Below are 25,082 nucleotides of genomic sequence, written 5' to 3'. Positions count from 1 at the left end.
TTCTCTGCACTTCTGGTTGGATGTCCACTGCATTTCATTGGCTCTGTACCTGTACTCTGCTAAATGACAATAAAGTTGAATCTAATCTAATCTATATATATATATATATTAAAAAATAAATTCCCTTCTCATCTCAAAGGGTGGTGTGTGTGTCTTCCTCAATCTCAGGTCCTCTACCAGAGGCCTGGGAGTGTGAGGGTTCATCGCAGTATCTTAGCTGTTCCTAGCACTGCACTCTTCTGAACTGAGAGCTCTGATGTTTGTTCCTGGGATCTGTTGGAGCCACTCTCCCAGTTTGGGGGTCACAGCCCCGAGCGCGCCAATTACCATGGGGACCAGTGTTGCCTTCACCTTCCACATCTTTTCTAGCTCTTCTTTCAGCCCTTGGTATTTCTCAAGCTTCTCATGTTCCTTCTTTCTGATGCTGCTATCACTTGGGATTGCTACATCTACCACTGCAGCTTTCTTCTGTTGTTTGTCCACCACTATGTCCAGTTGGTTAGCCATCACCTGTTTGTCAGTTTGTATCTGGAAGTCCCACAGGATCTTAGCTTGGTCATTCTCCACCACCTTTGGAGGTGTGTCCCATTTTGACCTCTGGACCTCCAGCCCATACTCAGCACAGATGTTCATGTACACTATGCCAGCCACTTGGTTATGCCATTCCATATATGCCCTGCCTGCTGGCATCTTACAACCTGCTGTTATGTGCTGAATTATCTCAGAGGCATCTTTGCACAGCCTGCACCTGGGGTCCTGCCTGGTGTGGTAGACCCCAGCCTCTATCGTTCTTGTGCTGAGAACCTGTTCTTGTGCTGCTACGATTAGTGCCTCTCTGCTGTCTTTCAGTCTAGGTTTTTCCAGCCACTCTCTGTACTTTTAAGGCTAGACTTAAAACCTTCCTTTCTGACAAAGCATATAGTTAGGACTGGCTTCAGGGAACCCTGAACCATCCCTTAGTTATGCTGCTATAGGCCTAGACTGCCCGTGGACCATTGGTGCACTGAGCTCCCCTACCCTAACCCTTCCCTTCACATCCCCTCTCTTCCTCTCCTCCCCCCTCACATGTATATTTCACCACTGAATGTCACTAACCTTGTGCTCTCTCTGTCCCCTAGTTTGTGCTCTCTTCCTTTCTCTCTGTCCTCTCTCTCTCTGGAGCTGTATATCACTAATGTGTAGTAACTGGCCCCACCATCGTGCTGTGTCTACTTGTTGTTTATTGTTGCTGTTCTATTCTCTCTCCTCTATCCACTCACCCCAACCGGTCGAGGCAGATGGCCGCCCAAACTGAGCCCGGTTCTGCTGGAGGTTTTTTCTTCCGTTAAAGGGAGTTTTTCCTCTTCATTGTCGCCAAGTGCTTGCTCATAAGGGATTTGTTGGGTTTTTTGTTTTTGTAAAGTGCCTTGAGATGATTTGTATTGTGATTTGGTGCTATACAAATAAAATTGGATTGAATTGAATCCTAGAGGCAGGTTATCAGGCAGTAGTTGGATGGGACTGCTCAGTTTTGGGGGTCCTTCAGGATCAGGACTGTCCTGCCTTCATTTAGCCACTCTGGGTGGGTGCCATCCATTAGCAGCTGGTTCATTTGAGCTGCTTCTATTTCTCTGGTGTACCTCTTCAGGCGTGTGGCTAGGGCTGTGGAGTCATTGCTCTCCAGCCTCGGATACTTCTTACCCAACTTCATCCCACCTCTCTGCAGTTCTGATAGCTGGCTAACCTCTCTCCGTGTTGCCCTTATTTTTGCCTCAGACCTTGTTGACCCGGGCGATGTCTGAGCCGGTATGACTCCTGTATTTCTATCGCTCATTTGTAACCCCGACCCTTTGATCTCCCTGCACCAAAGTCAGTGGCCTTTCAGTGACCACTGAACTATCCAGCCACATATGTATATACAGTCAAGCAAATTATTCATACCCCTGGCAAATTCTGACTTAAAGTTACTTTTATTCAACCAGAAAGTTTTTTCTTGATTAGAAATGACACAGGCGTCTCCCAGAAGAAAATAAGACGATGTACAAGAGGCATCATTGTGGAAAAAATTATTACTAATTTTTTTATTTACATTTGAACAAAAAGTGGCTTGTAAATAAAAGTAACTTGAAGTCAGAATTTCCCAGGGGTATTAATAATTTTGGGCTTGACTGTACATATACATACACTACCGTTCAAAAGTTTGGGGTCACCCAGACAATTTTGTGTTTTCCAAGAAAAGTCACACTTTTATTTTCCACATGAGTTGTAAAATGAATAGAAAATATAGTCAAGACAAGACAAGGTTAGAAATAATATTTATTTGAAATAATTTTTTCCTTCATACTTTGCTTTCGTCAAAGAATCCTCCATTTGCAGCAATTACAGCATTGCAGACCTTTGGCATTCTAGCTGTTAATTTTTTGAGGTAATCTGGAGAAATTTCACCCCACACTTCTAGAAGCCCCTCCCACAAGTTGGATTGGCTGGATGGGCACTTCTTGCGTACCATACAGTCAAGCTGCTCCCACAACAGCTCAATGGGGTTTAGATCTGGTGACTGCACTGGCCACTCCATTACAGATAAAAGACCAGCTGCCTGCTTCTTCTCTAAATAGTTCTTGCACAATTTGGAGGTGTGCTTTGGGTCATTGTCCTGTTGTAGGATGAAATTGGCTCCAATCAAGCGCTGTCCACAGGGTATGGCATGTCATTGCAAAATGGAGTGATAGCCTTTCTTATTCAAAATCCCTTTTACCCTGAACAAATCTCCCACTTTACCAGCACCAAAGCAACCCCAGACCATCACGTTACCCCCACCTTGCTTGACAGATGGCGTCAGGCACTCTTCCAGCATCTTTTCAGTTGTTCTGCGTCTCACAAATGTTCTTCTGTGTGATCCAAACACCTCAAACTTCGATTCGTCCGTCCATAACACTTTTTTCCAATCTTCCTCTGTCCAATGTCTGTGTTCTTTTGCCCATATAAATCTTTTTCTTTTATTGGCCAGTCTCAGATATGGCTTTTTCTTTGCCACTCTGCCCTGAAGGCCAGCATCCTGGAGTTGCCTCTTCACTGTAGATGTTGACACTGGCGTTTTGCGGGTACTATTTAATGAAGCTGCCAGTTGAGGACCTGTGAGGTGTCTATTTTCCAAGCTAGAGACTCTAATGTACTTATCTTCTTGCTCAGTTGTGCAGCGGGGCCTCCCACTTCTCTTTCTACTCTGGTTAGAGCCTGTTTGTGCTGTTCTCTGAAGGGAGTAGTACACACCGTTGTAGGAAATCTTCAGTTTCTTGGCAATTTCTCGCATAGAATAGCCTTCATTTCTAAGAACAAGAATAGACTGTCGAGTTTCACATGAAAGTTGTCTTTTTCTGGCCATTTTGAGCGTTTTATCGACCCCACAAATGTGATGCTCCAGATACTCAACCTGCTCAAAGGAAGGTCAGTTTTATTGCTTCTCTAACCAGCTAAACTCTTTTCAGCTGTGCTAACATGATTGCACAAGGGTTTTCTAATCATCCATTAGCCTTCTGACACAATGAGCAAACACATTGTACTATTAGAATACTGGAGTGATTATTGCTGGAAATGGGCCTCTATACACCTATGTAGATATTGCACCAAAAACCAGACATTTGCAGCTAGAATAGTCATTTACCACATTAACACTGTATAGAGTGTATTTCTGATTAGTTTAAAGTTATCTTCATTGAAAAAAAAACAGTTTTTCTTTCAAAAATAAGGAAATTTCTAAGTGACCCCAAACTTTTGAACGGTAGTGTATATACTGTATATACAGACAGATATAGTATGTACATATATAGATTAAATGTTACGTCACTGCAAACTCATTTTAACGGCACTAATTTTAAATTAAATTTAACGCACGATTAATGCTGCATGCATTTCCTGTTTGAGCTGTGGCCTAGCCCATAGTAGGAGAAATTGAAAATGCAGCCATAGACATTAAAGCAGCAGCAGAAAAAGTTCTGAACGGTAAATTCATTTACACAATGATGTCTGCAGATACTTAACAACACCTTCCACATCCATACCTTATGAAAGATTGTTTTCACTCTCAGGGTATGTTTTTCAAAAAAAGCAAGCTGCCCTGTCATCTGAAAATGTAAACAAGCTTGTCTGTTTAAGCAACTGTCTCAGTGCAAAGAAAGAGAAATAATGGGAACTTGGGTCTTTTCTATGTTCTTTTTTTTCATATGTTTAATAGACATGAATAAGTTCTACTATCTACCATATCTACCATCAAACATGTCTTATGTACTTTATCCTGTATGTTTAGGGTAGTTTCACTAATAATAAACACATTCTGCACAAAGCATCCATCTTTGTCCATGCCTATGTTGATTAGAGCATTAAAAACCTGATAAGTATTAATTTAAGGTACATTTAGAACAGGTAAAAATGTGCAATCAAGTTACAATTAATCACGCGTTAACTCATGACAATTGTGATTAAATATTTTAATAGATTGACAGCCCTAATAGCACATAGAAAAGTCCAAATTATATTAAAAATCAAGAAATTCATCATGACTGACATACTTACAAAGTCAAACCTAAAGGAACTGTGTATACATATGTTACTTTTTAGCAGTCATTTTTATCTTTTTTTGCGAAACTTTGTTTAAATGTATGGTCTGTGAAGGTCCATGTTATTGTATTTGTCCTCAGCAAGAGGTCACAATATTCATCATCCTAAAAACACTTTAAAAAAATCTAAAATTGTGAATACAAATATACATAATTATGAAGAGCATTTATAAATATATTACACTGCATGAAGTGAACGTCAAACAATATTTCCCATAAAAATCTGTCTATCAAAGTTGTGTCCTCAGTTCCTGTCAACTCTGTCAGATTTTTAAATAAATCTCATTAAATTGGGCAATAGCATGGTCAGCTATGTCTGAGGACCCCTGGATGTGCTGAATGCAACACTACCACACATACGCTAGTAAGTTTAAAACCTATTGCTATTTTAGACAAACAATGTCAATATTCCTATGGCCACAGTTGGACCATGTCGACACCGTCACGCAGTTATAAGTTTTCTTAAACGATAGTGGATTGAATTTAAACATTTTAGCGAGGTTATTGATACAGTTAGCAACTGAGGAAAAAATAACTAGCTGCAGTGTACAATACGTTTTGGAGTGAAAATATTCACCTTTATGTCAACTCTATCAGACGTCAACTCCACAAGGTTCTATGTCTGACAAATCCACCTATAACCTATTAATGTGCTAATATAATATTATTTGTGAACTTATTAAAGGATAAAAATGTTATTTCAGGGTTTTTTTGTACATATATAGCATGAATTACATTATTTAACCATACTGTATAACCCATATGTCTAACGTGTAGAGCATGAGCAGGCTTTGGTTTGCTTATCACTTATCACTTTCCCATTTAGATATTAAATAAAAAAGCCAGGGTGTAGATTTTCACAGCATCTGGTTGTGAAACTGAATATTACACTGACTGGCAGCCTCTGCAGAGGGACCCACTTAAATAGCTAATGTCAGGAAAATACAGCATTTCTTATTTTCATGGAGTTATACTGGAGCCTTCTTATGAATATTAGGCTATATTCAATTTCTGCCAAATCCATTATGTTTATTTTCATCACTAAATGCCACCAAAATCTACACACCTTTAAGATTTTACATCAATCAATTAATCAGTCATGTCAAGTAAATGGAAATGTAATTCTGTAGTCTTATTCTAATGCATGATTCGTATTGTAGAAAAGTATGGCTACACAGAAATTGTCAGTTGAGATAGATAGATAGATAGATAGATAGACAGAAAGAAAGAAAAATACTTTATTCATCCCAAATATCGCTATTGCAGCAGCAAATTACGGGCACTCAACATAAATATAAATCTCACAAGGAAAGAAAACAATATAAGAAATCATTAAAAAAACATAGAGGAATATAGAAATTATATACAAAAAACAATATACAATAAGTGAGCAGACAATATACAATAAGTGCGCAAAAAATGTAAAAAATTTCAAGAGAGAACCTGTGTGCAAATATTGGCAGTTCAGACAGTCAGTCCAGGATGTTATCTGAACTACAGAGAAGATGTATTGTACAGAGTCATGGCATGAGGCAGGAAGGATTTCCTGTAGCGATCCTTAAGACAAGAAAGCTGTCTGAGCCTTTTGGAGAAGGTGCTTCATTGTCTGTCCAGCACAGGATGGAGAGGTTGGTCAGGTAGGGCTGAACGATTAATTGCATTTGCAGTGCTCCTGCCTCCACTCTTATATGTCACCCTATGCTCCTCCCTTTTCTGGAAAAATGTGTTCACTACAGCCATTTCCATCCTTTTAGCCAAGTCTACCACCATCTGTCCTTCTGCATTCCTGTCCTGCATACCAAACTTACCCATCACTTCCTCGTCACCTCTGTTTCCCTCATCAACATGTCCATTGAAGTCTGCCCCAATCACCACTCTCTCACCACTAGGGATACCCTGAATCTTCTCATCCATCCCCCTCCAGAATTTCTCCTTCTCTTCTAACTCACATCCTACCTGTGGGGCATAACCACTGATAACATTCAATATCACACCTTCAACTTCCAGCTTCAGACTCATCACCCTATCTGACACTCTCTTCACCTCCAGAACATACCTAGCTCAGGGTCACGGGGATCTGCTGGAGCCTATCCCAGCTCTCTCTCGGGTGGAAGGCAGGGGTACACCCTGGACAGGTGACCAGTCCATCACAGGGCCACATATAGACACACAAAGACAGACAACCTCACACACTCACACTCACTCTTACGGGCAATTTTAGAGTCACCAATCTGTGAGGATTTTACAACAGAGCAAATGGTCACCAACTTAAACCAATGTGGGGGCTGAATGTTTGCTTGACCCTTTCATGGTATGTGGTTCTGTCTGTTTTATTGGTTTAGTGTTTTAGGGTAGGAAGTTGTAAATAACTGCCAACAATTTGTTTCTTTGATGGTAAGAAGACTGAAGATAGTACCTGAACAAACGTGGAGTCTGTTCAAGATTAGTCCACCCCTTTCTTGTCAAAATGTATATAAACTGGTCTTTTAAGACAGACGGGAGAGGACTTTCTGCAAGGACGTCCTCTCCGGGCCCGTGATTAAACCTGAGATGATTCATCACACTTGTGGTTGTTTTCTGAGAATTAGCAACTCTCAAACTTAAAGAAATTTCTACCACAATTTGGCGACAAGGATGGGATGGACAGGCCACTGACCGGCGCCTGTTCTGGACCGAAGGAACCACCGGTGGTAAAATTTAAAAATGAAGGGAAAGTTCCGCTCCGACAAACGGAGGGCTGGAATCCCGCCTGAGGTCAGAACGGGTGGCGGACAGTGGATGCTCCATTCATTTAATAAGTGAGTACAGTGTTATGAATCATTTCTTGTGTATGTCTGTTAAGTGTTGATTTATGTTTTTGGTCTGCGTCAAAATGAAAAACCCTAGGTGTGTGTGTTTGGTAATCACGTGATCTTTGTAATCCCTCCTGGTAATGAGACCAGTGTGTCTGAGGACAGACGCCAGATGATGAAAAAATAATCCTAAAAAACAAAAAACAAAAAAGAAGAAAAAAAAAAAGAAACAACGAGAAAACCCCACTGGCTGAGGATTACAAACGTAAGTCTTCCTTCGGGAAGCCATATGGTTTATTAAGGAAACGACCCGTACGTGGCAAACATGAAAAAATTAAGACAGTACTGAAGAAGTAAGCTCTGATTGTTAATGAGAAGTTCGATAATGTTGTTAATGTGAACTAAGCTGTTAAATGAGAAGTACGCTATTGTTAATGAGAAATACGACAATGTTGTTAAATGAGAAGTAAGCTATTGTTAATGAGAAGTAAGCTATTGTTAATGAGAAGTAAGCTATTGTTAATGAGAAGTATGCTATTGTTAATGAGAAATACGACAATGTTGTTAAATGAGAAGTAAGCTATTGTTAATGAGAAGTATGCTATTGTTAATGAGAAGTACGCTATTGTCTATGAGGAGTAAGATGTTATTATAAGAAGTGAACTATTATTGTCTATAAGAACCACCTTAGAATTTGTCCCATATCATGAACTGGGCATATGAATGAGGTGATAATTTTATAAGCTTTGTGGTGACTCCTTCAGTGTCTTGTATGCACAATGTGTGTACAATAAGGGTACGTTGCTCGGAACGAAAGTGTCATACAAACTACCTGGCTGAAGAAAGTTACCCAAAGTTAGTGTTTGTCTGATAAGATTTCCCATACAATGAGATGGGAAGATCAGTGTGAATGAGAACTCTTGTGTGTGTGTTATAAGCCCAATGAAAGTGTAAGCACCAGCCCCAGTGCTAAATGATGGTAGATAAATGGGTTAAAAATGTGGTTATAGAATGTTGTTGAGAAGGAGAAGAGGAAGTGAAAGAAGGAAAACAAAGAAGGAAGAAATAAATTGGCACTCTTTTCAAGAGTTTAGAAAGGGAGGCAGAAATAGAAGTAAGAAAAAACTGCTGCAGAATTAAGGGTAAAGTTAGAGAAGTGATGTTGAGGAGAATAAGAAGGTAAAATTGAAATGTAGGGTGAGAAAGTAGAAGTTATGTTTTGCAGGTTCGTCAAACTCCGATGGGGACACATCAGACCCACAACACAGCACCAGTGGGATCACAACAATTCACCGCTACGATGGACACCTTGGATGAAGCTGTGCGGACTGCAATTCCTCTGAGAGTCTGCTGGTTTCAGATTCATGATACTGGACAAAAGGGGGGTGAGTGAGTCACCCACTGATTATTGCACCCGCATGGAAACTGTATTCACTGCACACTCCGGATAATGCAGCATACAGTCACCTGTGGAAAACTGCATTAATAAATGTCTCAACCTGGCCCAAGGAGCTGCGTCATGATGTCACGTGTCGGCTGGGAAACAAAGACTGAAAAATGTATGGACACATGTCTTACACGCAGAAAGGAACCGAGAGGAGTCAGACATGGACTGGGTAAAAAAATAAAATTCTCCGCTCACCAGCAGGAAACTACACAACCTCGCAGAAGGAGCCTGCGATCTCGACAGAACAATGCAAGGAGATGTCAGGGAAATCAAGGATTTGTTCAGAATCAGCTTCAAAAAAGGACAGTTTCACACTTTAAAGGACATGGACACATATCCTATGACTGAATCAACAAAGACTGATGAAATACAATTGAATGATTGGACCTCAGGAAACCCATATGATGACAGTGCTATAGAAATACCCTGACTAATAATGTAATGTTTTTTTCCCTCTGATTGGTAATTATAATTGTGTTGACACTTTGTGTCAAAAGGGGGGAATGTGAGGATTTTACAACAGAGCAAATGGTCACCAACTTAAACCAATGTGGGGGCTGAATGTTTGCTTGACCCTTTCATGGTATGTGGTTCTGTCTGTTTTATTGGTTTAGTGTTTTAGGGTAGGAAGTTGTAAATAACTGCCAACAATTTGTTTCTTTGATGGTAAGAAGACTGAAGATAGTACCTGAACAAACGTGGAGTCTGTTCAAGATTAGTCCACCCCTTTCTTGTCAAAATGTATATAAACTGGTCTTTTAAGACAGACGGGAGAGGACTTTCTGCAAGGACGTCCTCTCCGGGCCCGTGATTAAACCTGAGATGATTCATCACACTTGTGGTTGTTTTCTGAGAATTAGCAACTCTCAAACTTAAAGAAATTTCTACCACAAATCAACCTAACATGCATGTTTTTGGACTGTGGGAGGAAACCGGAGTACCCGGAGTAAACCCACGCAAGCACAGGGAGAACATGCAAACTCCAGAACAGAACCTCCAGAACATTCCTAGCAAAATCCTCCTTCAGGATAACTCCTATTCCATTCCTCTTTCCATCCACACCATGATAAAACTTGAACCCTGCTCCTAATCTATAAGCTTTGCTACCTTTCAACCTGGTCTCCTGAACACACAAGATATCCACCTTTCTTCTCTCCATCATATCAGCCAACTCTCTAGTTTTCCCTGACAAAGTCCCTACATTCAAAGTCCCTTCTCTAAGTCCTACATTGCTGCCCTTCCTATTCTCTCTTTGCCTGTGAACACGCCTTCTTCCTCTCCTTCTTCGACCAACAGTAGTCCAACTTCCATTGGCACCCTGTAGGTCAGCAAAACAAATGGCTGTCATTATTAACCGACTGATGTCATGGAAGTCTTGTCATTTGTGATTTCGCATGTTTGATTTGACTTCCTGACACAACCCTCTGCATTTACCCAGACTTGGGACTGGCACAGGAAGACACTAGATTGTGCCCTCTTGTGGTTGCATTAACGCTGCACACTGGAATGTATTACAATAAAGATGGAAAGGCAGGGTTTTTCAGAGTCAAAGAGACAGGATGCTGCTGTAATCTGGACACACATGGATCCAGTCCTAGAAGATAGTAAGACAAAATATTCACAGATTACCACTGTGCACTTTGGTCTGATGGTCCAAGTAGACAGTATAAGAACAAGAAGAATTTTTTTCGTGTATCTGTTATCCCACCAACACTGGGGTTTGTAAGCGCAACGTGGAACTTTTTCCCCACTTCCCATGGTAAGGGCGCACCAGATGGCATTGGTGGAACAGTGAAAAGAACAGCTGACAACCTTGTCCTCAGAGGAAATGACGTGACAGATAATCACATTCTTTGACAAGGTCACAAACAGTGAAGGGCGTTCAGCTGTACTACAATGCAGAAGAAGACATGGAAAATATGATACACTTCTCATGCAACCTCTCAAACATGTTCCTTTAACAAGACAAATATGAGTCATCACACACAAGAACAGGATACACCACAGACTATGATCCTGCTTTTGCAGCGAGATGTTGGTTTTCCAGTGCTTCAGCCCAGCTACCTTCTATTTCCATGGGTACCCAGAGGAACAGCAGAGTGATATAAGTAGGGCAAGAAAGAAGAGGCCTTTGGCCATGTTGATGAAGGAGATGAAAGATGTGATGGAGAAGGAGTGGAATGAGGAGCCTTTGAAAGGTCCTGAGGGTACTATGACAGTAACAACTGTTAGCAGCCTTAATAATGGAGACTGGTTAGCCGTATATGATGACCACTGGTGGCTAGCCAAGACCATTGTGGTGGATATTGAGAATCAACAGCAAAGGTTCAACGTAAGCTTGGTAGGAAAGATGTCTGTTTCTGCCCAGTTGAATACTGAAACTAATGGGAAAGGCATCACCACTCCAATCAAGAACACAAGAAATCTACAGCATAGCCCCTGATGTGATGGACTTCATAGAGCGTGAGCATGTCCGACGCCAGTTGCTGAAGGCATAAGTGCAGGAACCAGAGGACCCACAGAAGCAAAGGTGGAGGAGAGGAAAAGGAGAAGAGATGTGTGAGAAGGAGGAGAGGAGGAAGTGGTGGAGGAGATGAAGTAGATAAAGACAGGGGCAGAGGATGGCATTTTTCATTATTCTGATAGTTGGAACCAGTGTAATGTATGTTCATTATATTTTATATGTTCAATATAAGATAGCAGTTCTTCATCCATTGTCACATTTGTTGTAATTAGTAATGATACATGTTTTTTGTCAACACCGTCAGTTCCTCGTCAACACCGTCAGATGTATGTTTTGTTAATTTTTGATAGAAAATGTTTATTCATTCTTCATGTTGTCGACGAAATAAAGCTCACTCTGATCTAAATCCTGTCTTGATTATTTAAGGAATTGTTTTTATAATATTAAAATTAATAACAGGGTGTGAAAATGAAGATATTTGGAAATCTGACTTTTCAGAATAGTGTGAAATCACAACTTGAGTTTACATATTGTATTTTATTTCATATTGTCGTGGAAAAAATACTTGGAGGCAAATCTCAGGTCAAAGGATGGCAAATTTAATAGGCAAGGCAATGGGCAAAGCAACACTCACAACAGAGCATACGTTCTGCAGAACGGGTCAATACCAATTGACCACGAGCACAGAAAATGATCAGCTTTTGTATCAGTTGAACAGCATTAATTTACACATCAGTCACTCACATGTAAATCATGCCGGCAGGATGGCATACATAATATAATTAGTGTCTCCCTGACTTTCCGTCTGCTTCATTGTGACTACAAAGCTGTGTTAAAAGTCTTTGTTGAATTAACATAGGACACAAAAGGGAGGTAGTAGACATTTGTCTGTCAAAGTATAAATTTCCCTCACATATCCCTCCTTTTATCATTCTATGATAACCACAGCTAAAAAAGTAAAAAATGGTAAGGATTTCTTAGGCAGAGCAAAATTCAGGATGTTTTCTCAGGAATGTTAATTCACAAAGATTTTCATAGCATTTTGTCACTTATTTTTCCAGGAATAATGCTTAGGGCTGATGTCTTCTTCATGAAACGGAACTTCCCAATCAGAGGTGTAAAGAGATACAGGGGAGGCATTGTCATTGAGTAATATTTGTATCATGCCAAATCGCAATGCAATCATCTCAAGGCACTTTACAAGAACTAAAAACTAAAAAACCCAACAAATCCCTTATGGCAAGCATCCCTCCACCTTCACTGCTGTGTTCATAGTCAGCAGCACCTGATGTGGTCCGGTGAATCGTCTCTGCTTCCAGTGTTTCCTCCGGTGGTTCTTGATGAGCACGTAATCACCTGGTTCGACATCATGAAGTGTGGTATCTGCAGGGCTAGATAGAGCCTCTTTCACCGGTGGACAAAGGGCTGTTTCTTCACAGCATTTTGTTAGTTTGCTCTTGAGTATGCCATTCTGTCATTCTATCGCACCTGCACTCTATGGATGATGAGAGCAATGGTATTTGAAATCAAACCCAAAGTAGTCAGACAAATCTTTTAACACTTTGTTGGCAAACCCAGGACCATTGTCATGGCTGATCATTTTTGGAATACCCCATCGTACAATGATGTCTCTGATCAGGGCTTTTGGCACTGTGGATGCATCCTGTTTGGAAGAAGGAAAAACCTCTACCCACTTGCTGAATATGCAGACCGTAGTCAAGCAGTATTTCCTATTCTGGCAAGTTGAGAGTTCAATAAAATCAATCATCCAATGTTGAAAAGGGCCATCAGGTGGGGGATGGCTTTGCAATGGCATTTTAATGGCACCAGAAGCATTATGTGCTGCACAGATTATACATCTTCTGCAGTACTCAGCTGCATATGTTGAAGAACCCCTGGTGTACCAGTGGGTATTAACATGCGTACACATCCCTCCTTTGGATGCATGATCTTTACCATGAGCAAGCTTTGCATAGAGATGGAAATAAGCTTTAGGTAAACAAGGTTTGTTGTCTGGGCCAAGCCATATCCCTTTTTGTAATTTTGCACCAGAGTTTTTCCATAATTTTTTTTCTGATAAAAAGAGAAAGTTGAGTGAGGTGAAACATCTGACCCTGCAACCTTTGCAGCAGCGTCTGCTGCTGAGTTTCCTGTAGAAATGGGATCCTTTTTGTTAGTATGAGCCTCACATTTCATGACTGAGATTTGTTTAGGCAACAGGATGACATCTAACACAGCTGAAACAAGAGCATGATGTGCAATGGGTGTTCGGGCTGATGTGAGCCTCTCCATCATTTTCTGTGAGAAGAAGAGTAGCACGTTACACCTTTTGACAATGATGTTAGTCATTTCAAACAAAATGCTGTGATATCTTAACCAGCGCTGTGTTGACAAGTGTGCAGTTTTTTGTGTTTGCAGTATGTGTGCAACGGCATGTGGAACCATCAATGTTAGATCAGAATAGCAAACAAAACAAAATTGCGTGATGCTAGAACGGCTTTCTCTGCTGCAGCGACGGCTCTCAGATAGAGAGGAAGCCCTGTTGCTACTAGATCCAGCTTTGACGAGAAATAAGCAACAGGTCGTACTTTTCTGCTGTGAGGTTGGCATAACAACCGAAGTCATGTAACTGTCCTTCTGGTCGACAAACTGAGTGAAGGTTAAGTTAGGATTAGGCAGACCCAGTGTGGGAGCTACGGTGAGTGCTGCCTTTTAACCCAGAAAGGCCTTTTCTCCTTCAGGAGTCCACATGATTTTGTCATGTGCTGAGAGTTGTTTACCATGCACCATAGCAGACAGGGGACCTTCATGCAAGGAATAGTTTGGGATCCACTGCCTGCAAAATGATGTCATGCCAAGAAAACTCATTATTTGTTTTTTTTGTACTTGGCTTAGGAACATTTTGAATTGCAGCAATTCTTTTTTGTGACAGTGTCTTTCCTTCTGGGGTGATGATGTGACCCAGATATGCCACCTTTTGGTGTATAAACTGCAGTTTGGAAAGACTTACTTTATGGCCATTTTCTGCAAGATGTTTCAGCAGGTGCACTGTATCTATTTTGCATGCTTCTTCAGATGGACTACAAATCAGCAAATCATCTACATACTGTAGTAATGCTGAGCCGGCAGGTAAATAAAGGCCTTGAAGGCTTCTACTGAGAGTCCGATGAAAGTAACTCAGACTTTCAGAGTAACCTTGAGGACATCTGGTCCAGGTGTAAATCTTTCCTTCAAATGAAAAGACAAACCAGTACTGGCTGTCCTTGTGTACAGGGACAGAAAAGAAAGCATTGGCCAAATCTACTACTGCTTTTAACAAAGAAGTGAACACAGGCTTTATACCATCAATGGCTTCCTGTCTTAAAGGGTACTGCTTTTTACAAGGCCTGTACTCTGATTTTGGATGTACTATCAGAGGCTCTGCATTTTTACAAGGCCTACATCATAATTATGGGCTGCCCAGAGAGATCTTTGAATTTGCTCGAGCTCTGGTAGTAAATTAGTTTCTGTGATGGTAAAGGCTGCAGCATTAGCGGCGTTCTGGCTATTAATGAGCTCAACTGTTCTACAAACCTGTACAACTGATGTAAACTGTACGATGTACATCACCCTTCTTACTGTACTCTGTCCTAGGATCTGATGCTGTTGGTTGAAACTCCTCGAGGAACAGCAAGCTCTGCAACCAGCGGTTTAGGTCTTTTTCAACTCCAGTCAACAGGTTTTCGCAGTGGGATCTGTGGAGTCTTTCCTGTAAAAAGTTCTTTCTGGGTAGGGGAGAGTAGAACAGAGGCAACAGCAGCAGTCCTTGTTCAATAGACATGTGTCAAATCTATCACTTCCACTTCCTTATTTTCTACCTTCCACAGTCTTTCATATTCAACTTCTGGTCCTACAGCTACATGTGCTGTGCAGTGTAGTGATTTATGTTGTGTGAGGGTACCTGCTTGTGTACAGTGTGAGTGTGCAAAGTCTATGAGTTGTTGTGTAACAGGTCTCACCTGCCATTTATATGCAAATTGTGAAAGGACATTAACCATCTGAGTGAGTTGTGTTGGATAATCCTCATCTCCCTTTTTCAGGACCTTTATTCCATTAGGTGTTGAGTGTAACACTATGCCAAATTGACACATCAAATCTCTACCCAATAGTTTTACTGGACAATTTTGTGACATAATGAATGAGTGTTTGGTGGTCTGTTTACCCAAAGTGCATTTGAGAGGAACAGGGCAGCTCTCCAAAACAGGTTTTCCACTAGCACCTACTGTGAGACAAGCCCTGCCACTCATTTTAGGAGTGTATGGTAGTGAATCAGTTTTCAGTACAGAGCTTGTAGCTCCTGAATCAACCAGACAAGTGACATGTCTGTTTACCAACAGAAAGACAAAGTTCTGGGAATATCTTATATTTGTCAGAATCACAGTACATGGAAAAATGTAGCAATTAATACTTTGGCTCTATCTTCCTATGTGTAGTTGTGGTGGGTTGGAGTTACCTGGTCTGGTTGGCTTACCTGGTTTGCTCCAGTATAGGTGTCACCTGACCTGGCATCTGCTCCACCCTCTCTCCAAGTCAGTCCGCTTTCTGTTTATTCACAGAGGAGTTTCTTGTGACCTCAGGTTTCAGCCTGTTTAAAAAGACATCCTTCAGGTGGACTTCATAGGTACTCACTGGGTTGCCCCCCAGCCTATCTTCAGGTGGGACATGACCGCTGTGGATGTCATAAGCTTCAGTAAGCCGGGAAAGAAAGGCTCCCACAGATTCCTCCGACTTCTGATGCATTTTGCTGATCATACCCATATCTTGTTTGGGTGGGAATTCTGTACCAATTAAGTGACAGCATCTCTGTATAGGGTATTGTCCATGTGTCCCCAGTCATCTTTTGTTTCCTCTTCTTCACCAGACGAGTGGCTCTGCCCTTTGGATCTGGTCAGCATGGTGTGTCCCTTCACACTTTCAGAGTCAGTCTCTGGTGGAGGTGTTTCAGATGTGTAGTTTCCTGGTGCCTCATTCTCCAGTGGGGGACACTCACTGGCTGGAGTCTCTCTTCCTGTGTATTGTCTTTGTTTGTCATAAGGAGGTGGTGGGGGAGCAGAGTCCAGGGTCTGGATCCACCTTGTGTAACTCAGACAGAACAGGATACAGAGATTTAGTGTCAGAACAATCTTTTGGTCTATATACTATATGTTCTGGCTCTGTTTGTTTCTGTTTAGACCTTTTGTCTCTATCTTCATACTGCCTTCAATTCATCTTACTTTCCCTCACATGACGTTCTTCTTTCCACATGCAATGTGCTTTCCAGTCAGCTTGGAACACCTTGTGTTTCTTTCTCTCTTTCTTGGACAAAGACCTGTGTTGCTCTGCACTCTCTCTTTCCTTTTCTTCTTTTTTAAGTTTATCTTTAAAACAATGCTGACTGACTAAACTCCACAGGAAACAATGGTTCCCACCAGTTGCTTACAACTTGTGTTGTACTTTGTTCTAATTTCTTCATTTAACAGTGACAAATAACTTGGTAGACCAGACCCTGGCCAGGCATTTCTTTCCCTTTTAGTACCCAGTACTATTCTCTAGTAACCGTTCTCTCGTCATCTTTCCTCGTGGGTCCCAGTCCCTTACTGTGTTGCCCTCGACAGTAATTAATTACAAAACGATCTCTATTAAGACAACCGCGGGACCCAGTCCCTTTTACTTGTACAGCATACAACAGTAATTGATAACACAACGGTTCTACAAGATGACGTCTTGTCAACTACTCAACCACATAGTGAGTCAGCGCTTTTCCTTACCGTAAGGTTACCAGTCTGTCTGTGTCTCTGCCGCTCCGCCGCTGGTCCGTACCTTTGTTTCTTGGGTTGGATCGGCGGACCGGGCTCCTTAGGATGAAAGCTTCTCGGCCCGCACAGAGGAATCGCTATTTAGTTGCGCACTGTTACTTTCCATCCTTCAGAGTCCAGACCGCGCGTCCATCCCACTTCTGACACCAGTCTGTCGTGGAAAAAATACTTGGAGGCAAATCTCAGGTCAAAGGATGGCAAATTTAATAGGCAAGGCAATGGGCAAAGCAACACTCACAACAGAGCATACGTTCGGCAGAACGGGTCAATACCAATTGACCACGAGCACAGAAAATGATCAGCTTTTGTATCAGTTGAACAGCATTAATTTACACATCAGTCACTCACATGTAAATCATGCCAGCAGGATGGCATACATAATATAATTAGCGTCTCCCTGACTTTCCGTCTGCTTTCTTGTGACTATAAAGCTGTGTTAAAAGTCTTTGTTGAATTAACATAGGACACAAAAGGGAGGTAGCAGACATTTGTCTGTCAAGGTATAAATTTCCCTCACACATATCATAGTACATATCAGAACATTAGATCCTTTTTGGACTGTAAGAATTAAAACTGAATACTACTTATTGTGTTGACACAAATCAAGTTCAAAAGGGAAAGATGTTTATTTGTCAAAAAATAGTTTTCATTTAGAACCTGTTCCTTCACATGCTTATATAGCTAAGTCTTTTCTCTACAGAAATATATAACTGTGATGAGTATAGTGTGCATTTAAAAAATATGATTTTTAAAATGTTTTGTCCCAGGAACAACATCAGAGCTCTCAGTCCAGAAGAGTGCAGTGCTAGGAACAGTTAAGATGCTGCGAAGAACCCTCAAACTCCCAGGCCTCTGGTAGAGGATCCGAGATTGAGGAAGACACACACCAACCGTAGGGGTGAGAAGGGAATTTTATTTTATATATTGCCTTGATATGTTTCTTCTTTCTAAAAATGTCAATTCAAATTTGTTTTGTGTTTGCCATGTGTGAAACAACATGTAGTTCTGTAGAATATGTATAGAATTTAGTTTTGACAAGGTTTCATTAAAAAGATTTACAAGATGATGAGGTCTGATTATCTTGTCCTGTATATAATGTCCAGCCTGTATGTGCTAACAATAAACCACAAAATAATGTAAAATACATTCAAATCATACACCACAGTTTATTTTATCCATCCACCCATCTTCTATACCCACTTTGTCCTGAACCAGGGTCACGGGGATCTGCTGGAGCCTATCCCAGCTGTCTCTCGGGTGGAAGGCAGGGGTACACCCTGGACAGGTCACCACTCCATCGCAGGGCCACATACAGACAGACACAGTTTATTTTATTTTATTGAAAAACAGAAAAGTTCACACAAAAGCCATGTTTTTTCAACTATGCAAAATAAGTGTTGGGTAAGGGAATAAGGGTTTTTACCATATATCAATGAAACCAATAGTAACAATACCACTGTGACCATATTATAGAACAATGCTTCTGCTTTTACGGTTAAATGTTTTCTGAATGTTATGTTTGGATTGATTTCTTCCCATGGAACTCTCTGAATTCACATCAACAATTCTTTATCTAAATCATCAAGATGTCTCTTAGACCCCATCCCAACTAGAATGCTCAAAGACACCCTGCTATTTTCAATCACGCAAATCTCAGAACAGTGCTCCCTGAATTCCATCAACATGTAGACTTTGCTACGAGAGGGGCGAACATGCTGGATGTTGTTTACACAAACATTCCCGGCGCGTATCGTGCGGAGCCCCGCCCCCACCTCGGCTACTCAGACCACATCTCTGTTATGTTGATTCCAGCATACGTTCTAAACCGGTTCTGAAACAGGTTAAAACCTGGCCAGCAGGAGCCATCTCTGCTCTTCAGGACTGTTTTGAATGCACTGACTGGGACATGTTTAGGGAGGCTGCGACTCTATTGACTTGGAGGAGTACACGGCATCAGTGTCTGGCTACATCGGGAAGTGCATCAACGACGTGACCGTCTCCAAGTCCATCACCATACGCTCCAACCAGAAGCCGTGGATGACCGCAAAGGTGTGTGCGCTGCTAAGATCCAGAGACTCTGCCTTCACAGCTGGAGATTAGGACGCCCTAAGAACAGCACGGGCTAAACTGTCTCGAGCCATTAGAGAGGCAAAGTGCGCACACTCCCAGAGAATCCACAGCCACTTCCAGTGCAGCAGCGACATTCAGCGCATGTGGCAAGGCATCCAGTCCATCACCAACTACAGGCCAGCACCACCTGCCTGTGACAGTGATGCCTCCCTTTCAGATGTGCTGAACAGCTTCTATACCGGGTTTGAGGCACGTAACAACGTGACAGCGAGGAAGACCATCCCTTCGTCAGAGGAAGAGGTGCTCTGTCTCACCACGGCTGACGTGAGGAAAAAACTATGCAGAGTCAACCCACGAAAAGCTGCTGGACCAGAAAAAATTCCTGGCAGAGTGCTCAGGGAGTGTGCAGAACAGCTAGAGGATGTCTTCACAGACATTTTCAACAACTCTCTGAGCAGCGCCGTCGTCCCAACTTCCCTAAAGTCAACCACCATCATCCCCGTGCCAAAGAGGTCTCCAGTGTCCTGTCTCAATGACACACCATCCCGTCGCACTCACACCCATCATCATGAAGTGCTTCAAGAGGATGGTCATGAGGCACATTAAGAACCTGCTGCCACCTTCACTTGACCCCATGCAATTTGCATATCGTCCAAATCGCTCCACAGACGATGCCATCAGCACAACCCTCCATCTGGCCCTCACACACCTGGACAATAAAGACACTTACCTACGAATGCTGTTCATTGACTTCAGTTCAGCATTCAATACGATCATTCCTCAGCACCTGATCAAGAAGCTTAGTCTACTAGGCATCAACACCTCCATGTGCAATTGGATGCTGGATTTCCTGACTGGAAGACCTCAGTCAGTCCGAATCGGAAACAGCATCTCCAGCACCACCACTGGAGCTCCTCAGGGCTGTGTGCTCAGTCCACTGCTGTTCACTCTGCTGACTCATGACTGTGTAGCAATGCACAGCTCTAATCATGTCATTAAGTTCGCCGATGACACGACCGTGGTGGGTCTCATCAGCAACAACAACAAGTCAGCGTATAGAGACGAGGTGCAACAACTTGCAGCCTGGTGTAAAGTCAATAACCTGTCTCTGAACGTCGACAAGACCAAAGAGATGGTGATTGACTTCAGAAAAGCAAGGAGTGACCATTCTCCACTGAACATTGATGGGTCCATCGTGGAGATCGTCAAGAGCACTAAATTCCTTGGTGTTCACCTGGCGGAGGATCTCACCTGGTCACTCAATACCAGCTCCATCACCAGGAAAGCCCAGCAGCGTCTCTACTTCCTGCGAAGGCTGAGGAAGGCTCATCTTCCACCTTCCATCCTGTCCACCTTCTACAGAGGGACCATCGAGAGCATCCTGAGCAGCTGCCTGGTTTGGAAATTGCACCATCTCGGACCGCAAGACCCTTCAGCATATAGTGAGGACAGCAGAGAAGATCATCTGAGTCTTCCTTCCCTCTATCACAGACATTTACTCCACACACTGCATCCGCAAAGCTAACAGCATTGTGCGTGATTCCACACACCCCTCACACACACTCTTCACCCTTCTGCCATCCGGAAAGAGGTACCGAAGCATTCAGACCCGCACAACCAGACTGTTAAACAGTTTCTTCCCTCAGGCAATCAGGCATCTCAACAGAGAACTGAGCTGAACTAGACACACACACGCACACACACACGCCACTTTACATTTATATTTATATTAATCCTGTTTACACTTGTCACTTTAATTTCTGCAATCACTGTACATACTGTTCTTTGCACATTGTCTACCATTGTCTTACCATGATTGTGGCACATTTACTGCTTTTCTTTGCACAAAGTTGGCCTATATGTTGTTGTCTGCACTGTCTTGTCCTGCCTTGTCTTCCCGTGCACTTCTGTTGTTTAAATTCCGTGCACTTCTGTTGTTTAAATTCTTAAAATGCACCTTAAGTATAGTTTAATTTTTCTTAGTTTGATCTTTTTTTTTTTTTAATTATAAATTATAATTTAGTTTTTGTCATAGCTCTATGTTTGTCTGCGTCACTGCACTGTGTTCTGTGTAGCGCCTCTGGTCTAGGAGGAATGTTGTTTCGCTTCACTGTGTACTGCGTGTGCTATATATGGTTGAAGTGACAATAAAGCTTCTTTGACTTGGACAAAAAAGTATAAAACTAAGTACATTTCAAAGCTAAAACCATTCTTATTCTTTTATTTATTTATTTATTTATTTTTATTACAAATTTCAATGCATAAACCATCTGTAACATGGTTTCTGTTCTTTAAGTGATGAAGGTCAAAATGGCCAATGTGTCCTGTGATTTAATGTGCTGTTTTTCCCACTGTGTTAATTCAATTCAATTCAACTTTATTTGTATAGCGCCAAATCACAATACAAATCATGTCAAGGAACTTTACAAAAACAGAAGAACCCAACAAATCCTTTATGAGAAAGCACTTGGTGATAGTGGAGAGGAAAAACTCCCTTTAACGGAAGAAAAACCTCCAGCAGAACCAGGCTCAGTTTGGGCGGCCATCTGCCTCGACCGGTTGAGGTGAGTGGATAGAGGAGAGAGAAAAGAACAGCAACAATAAACAACAAATAGACACTGCAGGTTGGTGGGGCCAGTAACTGCACATCAGCGATATACAGCTCCAGGAACGGGGACACCTGCAGAAGGTACAGAGAGAACAGAGAGAGAAGGAGAGAGCACAAACTAGGGAGAGAGAGAGCACAAGGTTAGTGACATTCAATGGTGGAATATACATGTGAGGGGGGAGGAGAGGAAAAGAGGAGAAGGGAAGGGAGGGGAGGGGTAGGGGAGCTCAGTGCACCGATTCAAAGCTTCCCTGTTAGATATTATAATCAGTGCAACACACTTTTCAAAAGCCATGGGTATTGTCAATTTGACTACAAACATTTATGAATTCCATATAATAACCATGAGTTCACAAAAAAGTATAAAACTAAGTACATTTGATTCAAAGCTAAAATTGTTAAAAGAAAGTAACCTTGTCACATCTCTGATTCGACATAACAGGAAGTTTAAAAATCTTTTTTTTCTGACCTAACTCTTTATTATGGGTCAGGTTCTCTGGTGTAGTATATTCTATTCTATATAAACAACAAAGATTAGAATTGTTTTTTTTTTGTTTTGTTTTTTTTGGCCATTAAAAGTGCTTCCCTTTCGTTTGTCATTTTCACACTCCGTTAACAAAATGTTTAAAAAGAAGCTTGATGACTCTGTAATGATGTGAGGATGCACTTACTGGCTTAAATTTCCATATTAATGAGGGTTTCAAGAAAAGCTTTTTACCTCACATGGCAAACAGAAGAGCTGAGCTCCCCTCAGTGACTGTGACTAAGTTGAAGCCTGTCCCTTTAAAAGCTGCTTCTCACCCAAAACCATTTGCAGCTAGTGTAGCTTCTCGCTTGTTAAAATGAGCACCCTGATGATTGCCATCAGTGCTGAAGTGATTGAGCTGAGTGAATCTAAGGTAGAAAAGCTATGTGGCCAATGTGGAGGGAATGAGCCGAGCAGATTGAATTGAAAATGGGCACATATAAAAAGAGCAATAAAACTGAAAAAAGAAAAAAAAATGAAGAGTAAAGCTTGGCACTTCCCAGTAACACAACTTGATTGAGTGCTCAGAAGCTCATGTTCAAACAGTTGAGGATGATGATGTCTACATCAGTGGTTCTCAAAGTTTATTTATGTAGCACCTTTTCCAGATAATAATGATGAAGAGAAAAAGAACTTTGGCATAAGTCACCCATTTTGTTGTAAGGTAATCATTAGAATTATGTCACCTTCAGTTCCTTCACATTGAGGGACTTTTAAATCAAATGCAGTAATGCTAAAAATCAATATAATTTATTTAAAATAGCAGTTAAAGGCATTAAGCATGGCACTGACTGGCCTCTTGGTCAGGGTGCTTTCGCCAGCTCCTGTTTTAAGCTCCTTTACTAGGCTATGAAATTTAACCATAAGGCACTGCTTTAAATAAAACTGAAAGTGCATTGATAAAACAAATGTAGTGCACTATTTAGACAGCTAAATAGACCTTACAAAATGTAAAATAAAGTTGGAAAAACTAATTTGTTGAGTTCAGGAGAAAAAAATAATGCAGTTAAAATGCAGTGCAGGATAAGGCTAGATCATCCCAAGTTAAACTTAGTAAGATAGAGTGGCAGACAGTATTTCTTTGGTTTCACCTTGTAGGAGTCAACAATATGTATGGCAAAAAGCAGTCCAGTATTTCTTGAAATTGATTGTGATATATGCCATATCAGTAAGGAGAGATGCTCATCACTTTATGGTCCCTTGCTATAAGCACATTGTTTCAAAGTGTCAGTGAGCTTCTTGGCACCTCCCCTTCTAAAGAAGCCTGTAATACAGACTGCATTTGGCAAAACATGGTCAATGCATCAGATCACATTGCTTACCAAGCTCTAGTTTTGTCAACTCATGGTTGACTATTTGGGTACATTTTATACAATGTCCACTCTCAGCAGACATCATCCTCCTAAATTAAAATATAGACATGTACTTTCTTGAGCCTGACCAATTTGAGACTGGATTCACAACTATATTGCAATGGACCCAGTCCTTTCTGTTGCCACTGGTGCGCCAGACTCTTACAGCTGTGCTAGCCTTAGGCTTGTCAAAATACAATCTGCCTTTTCAGTTGTCTGTGCATGAGAAGGATGACTTCACATCAGGTATTTTGGTTCAGAAACATGGCTTTCAGTGCCCTGTGGCATTAGATTCTTCAAAACTGCATGCTGTAATGGAAGAGTGAGCAAGAACTTGCAAACAAACAAGCTATCAACCCTAGCTCTATTTTCAATTTTAAACTCATTGTTAATGGGATACATATGTAAAGTCTGTGTTTTGAAAAATGCTATATGAATAAAATTTGACTTTCTTAAGTCGGTCATGTTCATTCCAATCAGTCAATTTAATTAATTCAATGTTCTATTCAATCAATCATCTCACTTAATAACATTGCCAGTGTTAGTTCTGTGCTGATGATTAAAACTACTGTGAAAACATGTAGACCACACTGAGGAGTCCATCTTGTGGCTTCACCCAGATGATAGGCTAGTGTGTCTAGTAGGCTAGATGGCAACATTGTCAGGTGATTTAGAAAGTAACTAAATGCAAAGACCACCTTTTATAACTGAAAACTTGTGTATATAGGTATTTAGCAATGTTTTTGATTGATATGATGATAACATGACTTATCATTCTATTTGTTTATTTATGTATTTTTATTACAAATTTCATTGCATAAACCATCTGTAACATGGTTTCTGTCCTTTAGTGATGAAGGTCAAAATGGCCAGTGTGTCCTTCTGTGATTTGATGTGCCAAGTAATGCCATTTTCCCCACTGTGTTAGATATTATAATCAGTGCAACACACTGCAAAAGCCATGGGTATTGTCAATTTGACTTCAAGGTATGAAAATAAATTATTCCATCCAGCTGTTTTCAATTTATATTTAGTTTATTTGGTTTTTTCCACTGGAACACCACCTGAGTCTTTTCCTCCCATTTCTACCAGTGATGCTTTATTCAACTCCCTGCCTCTACTACTGTTGCAGATATCAATAGTGCAACTGGGTTGCAGGTTGCTAGGTTGAGATCACAAATGGGCTGAAGTTTATATGAAGTGTCCATTGTGTGAGAATAATGCATTTCATACAAGAGCTGGCAACTGGACAAACTTGTAATAATATTGATATGATTGTTCATATAACAAGGTTTGGGCCATACAAATTACAGGAATTTTCCGAGAGAAATTACAAAATGGGAGGGGGGTGGGAGACGGGTGTGAAATTTGGGAGACTCCTGAGAAAAACAGGAATG

Source organism: Mastacembelus armatus, chromosome 16 (assembly GCF_900324485.2).
Source record: "Mastacembelus armatus chromosome 16, fMasArm1.2, whole genome shotgun sequence".
Classification (NCBI taxonomy): domain Eukaryota; kingdom Metazoa; phylum Chordata; class Actinopteri; order Synbranchiformes; family Mastacembelidae; genus Mastacembelus; species Mastacembelus armatus.
The sequence above is the reverse complement of the archived record's forward strand: the minus strand, read 5'-3'. Positions refer to the sequence as shown.